This window comes from Salmo salar, unplaced genomic scaffold (genome assembly GCF_905237065.1).
Source record: "Salmo salar unplaced genomic scaffold, Ssal_v3.1, whole genome shotgun sequence".
NCBI classification, from domain to species: Eukaryota; Metazoa; Chordata; class Actinopteri; order Salmoniformes; family Salmonidae; genus Salmo; species Salmo salar.
Window position 1 is genome coordinate 828 of NW_025549536.1, and position 4173 is coordinate 5000.

Below are 4173 nucleotides of genomic sequence, written 5' to 3' on the forward strand. Positions count from 1 at the left end.
AGAGAAGGAGAGAGACGTGGACTGAGAGAAGAGAGAGAGAGAGAGAGAGACCTGGGCTGCGACGAGAGAGAGAGAGAGAGACCTGGACTGAGAGAAGAGAGAGAGAGACGTGGACTGTGACGAGAGAGAGAAGGAGAGAGACGTGGACTGAGAGAAGAGAGAGAGAGAGAGAGACCTGGGCTGCGACGAGAGAGAGAGAGAGAGACCTGGACTGAGAGAAGAGAGAGAGAGACGTGGACTGTGACGAGAGAGAGAAGGAGAGAGACGTGGACTGAGAGAAGAGAGAGAGAGAGAGAGACCTGGGCTACGACGAGAGAGAGAGAGAGAGACCTGGGCTGAGAGAAGAGAGAGAGAGACCTGGACTGAGAGAAGAGAGAGAGAGAGACCTGGGCTGCGACGAGAGAGAGAGACCTGGACTGAGAGAAGAGAGAGAGAGAGACCTGGGCTGAGAGAGGAGAGAGAGAGAGACCTGGGCTGAGAGAGAAGGAGAGAGACGTGGACTGAGAGAAGAGAAGGAAGGAGAGTGAGAGAAGGAGAGACAGAGCTGAACTGTGGACCTGTAGACATATTAATGCAGACCTGCTCCCAGGCTGTTGGTGAGTAATGAGCTACACACCAAGTACATACAGTCGGAAGTTTACATACACCTTCGCCAAATATATTTAAACTCACTTTTTCACAATTCCTGACATTTAATCCTAGTAAAAATTCCCTGTTTTAGGTCAGTTAGGATCACCACTTTATTTTAAGAATGTGAAATGTCAGAATAATAGTAGAGAGAATGATTTATTTCAGCTTTTATTTCTTTCATTTCATTTCCAGTGGGTCAGAAGTTTACATATAAACTCAATTAGTATTTGGAAGTATTGCCTTTAAATTGTTTAACTTGGGTCAAACATTTCGGGAAGCCTGCTGCCACCCCCGTGCTTCACGGTTGGGATGGTGTTCTTCGGCTTGCAAGCCTCCCCCTTTTTCCCTCCAAACATAACGATGGTCATTATGGCCAAACAGTTCTATTTTTGTTTCATCAGACCAGAGGATATTTCTCCAAAAAGTACGATCTTTGTCCCCATGTGCAGTTGCAAACCGTAGTCTGGCTTTTTTATGGCGGTTTTGGAGCAGTGGCTTCTTCCTTGCTGAGCGGCCTTTCAGGTTATGTCGATTATAGGACTCGTTTTACTGTGGATATAGATACTTTTGTACCTGTTTCCTCCAGCATCTTCACAAGGTCCTTTGCTGTTGTTCTGGGATTGATTTGCACTTTTCCCACCAAAGTACGTTCATCTCTAGGAGACAGAACGCGTCTCCTTCCTGAGCGGTATGACGGCTGCGTGGTCCCATGGTGTTTATACTTGCGTACTATTGTTTGTTTAGATGAACATGGTACCTTCAGGCGTTTGGAAATTGCTCCCAAGGATGAACCAGACTTGTGGAGTCTACAATTTGTTTTCTGAGGTCTTGGCTGATTTCTTTTGATTTTCCCATGATGTCAAGCAAAGAGGCACTGAGTTTGAAGGTAGGCCTTGAAATACATCCACAGGTACACCTCCAATTGACTAAAATCATGTCAATTAGCCTATCAGAAGCTTCTAAATCCATTATATAATTTTCTGGAATTTTCCAAGCTGTTTAAAGGCACAGTCAACTTAGTGTATGTAAACTTCTGACCCACTGGAATTGTGATACAGTGAATTATAAGTGAAATAATCTGTCTGTAAACAATTAAAAAAAAAATTGACTTGTGTCCTGCACAAAGTAAATGTCCTAACCGACTTGCCAAAACTATAGTTTGTTAACAAGAAATTTGTGAAAAATTAGTTTTAATGACTCCAAACTAACTGTATGTAAACTTCCGGCTTCAACTGTACCATCAACCCGTTGGTATAGGGGTTATATTGCGATATATAGGGGTTATATTGTGATATATATAGGGGTTATATTGTGATATATAGGGGTTATATTGTGATATATAGGGGTTATATTGTGATATAGAGGGGTTATATTGTGATATATATATGGGGTTATATTGCGATATATGGGGTTATATTGTGATATATAGGGGTTATATTGTGATATATAGGGGTTATATTGCGATATATAGGGGTTATATTGTAATATATATATATGGGGTTATATTGCGATATATAGGGGTTATATTGTGATATATAGGGGTTATATTGTGATATATAGGGGTTATATTGTGATATATATATGGGGTTATATTGCGATATATAGGTGTTATATTGTGATATAGAGGGGTTATATTGTGATATATATATGGGGTTATATTGTGATATATAGGGGTTATATTGTGATATATAGGGGTTATATTGTGATATATAGGGGTTATATTGTGATATATAGGGGTTATATTGTGATATATAGGGGTTATATTGCGATATATAGGGGTTATATTGTGATATATAGGGGTTATATTGTGATATATAGGGGTTATATTGTGATATATAGGGGTTATATTGTGATATATAGGGGTTATATTGTGATATATATATGGGGTTATATTGTGATATATAGGGGTTATATTGCGATATATAGGGGTTATATTGTGATATATAGGGGTTATATTGTGATATATAGGGGTTATATTGTGATATATAGGGGTTATATTGTGATATATAGGGGTTATATTGTGATATATAGGGGTTATATTGCGATATATAGGGGTTATATTGTGATATATAGGGGTTATATTGTGATATATATGGGGTTATATTGCGATATATAGGGGTTATATTGTGATATATATATGGGGTTATATTGTGATATATAGGGGTTATATTGTGATATATATATGGGGTTATATTGCGATATATAGGTGTTATATTGTGATATATATATATGGGGTTATATTGCGATATATAGGTGTTATATTGTGATATATATATATATGGGGTTATATTGCGATATATAGGGGTTATATTGTGATATATAGGCCTATAGTCCTGACATGCCTATTGGAGCCACAGTCGGAGTCCACACCGGATGGTGGAAGAGTTTGGTTTCAGTTGGTTGTAGTTTTAGTCACAAACAGAACATTCTGTTCGCATTGTTGTACCTCTGTTCTATTATGTTCTTAAACCGACAGAGACAACAGAAGCGTCGTCTCCTCCCTCAGTAGAGACTCGTAGACAGATTGGGGGCTGCTGGACTATTTTTAGGGGACGTTATCTTTTAGCTACAGGACCTACAGCTTGGTTCTTTCTCTCTGTCACATTTCCCTCTTCAAGGCTTGCGGTAAAACAATTACTTATTTTTTTTTTTTTTTTAAAGCTAGTAGTGACGAAACAAGGCCGTTGTTGAGAGAGAGAGAAGTTGGAGACGTTTCTTTTGTTTTTCTGGGTTAGCGTTATGTCGTTGTTTTGTAATCCGTTTCGTAACCCTTAGTCTGGTTGGTTTAGCGGCAGGCAGAGCCGGGGTCGTGGGGGCTACAGAACAACATGGGTTATGGGGTTTACATAGAAATAGGCTGGACTCTTGAGTCATCCTGATAACAGTGTTCTTTGAACCCTTTAAATGAAATAGAAAGCAACAGAGAGAGAGGAAGAGGAGGGGGGAGGTAGCAGAGAGAGAGGAAGAGGAGGGGGGAGGTAGCAGAGAGAGAGGAAGAGGAGGGGGGAGGTAGCAGAGAGAGAGGTAGCAGAGAGAGAGGAAGCAGAGAGAGAGGAAGCAGAGGGGGAGGTAGCAGAGAGAGAGGAAGAGGAGGGGGGAGGTAGCAGAGAGAGAGGAAGAGGAGGGGGAGGTAGCAGAGAGAGAGGTAGCAGAGAGAGAGGAAGCAGAGAGAGAGGAAGAGGAGGGGGGAGGTAGCAGAGAGAGAGGTAGCAGAGAGAGGAAGAGGAGGGGGTAGCAGAGAGAGAGGTAGCAGAGAGAGAGGTAGCAGAGAGAGAGGAAGCAGAGAGAGAGGGGGAGGTAGCAGAGAGAGAGGTAGCAGAGAGAGAGGAAGCAGAGAGAGAGGGGGGGAGGTAGCAGAGAGAGAGGTAGCTGAGAGAGAGGAAGAGGAGGGGGAGGTAGCAGAGAGAGGAGGGGGGGTAGCAGAGAGAGAGATAGCAGAGAGAGAGGTAGCAGAGAGAGGAAGCAGAGAGAGAGGGGGGGAGGTAGCAGAGAGAGAGGTAGCTGAGAGAGAGGAAGAGGAGGGGGGTGAGGTAGCAGAGAGAG

The 4173-nt window shown here is 42.1% G+C and overlaps 1 protein-coding gene across 1 annotated transcript in view; it reads left to right on the forward strand.

The window, feature by feature from the left end:
- The first annotated feature begins 293 nt into the window (after positions 1-293).
- mansc1 (MANSC domain containing 1) overlaps positions 294-4173 on the forward strand; it is an 11406-nt gene continuing 7526 nt past the window's right edge. The window contains exon 1 of the mRNA XM_045713401.1: positions 294-596. The gene's annotated coding sequence lies outside the window, so the exon portion shown is untranslated. The remainder of the gene's footprint in view (positions 597-4173) is intronic.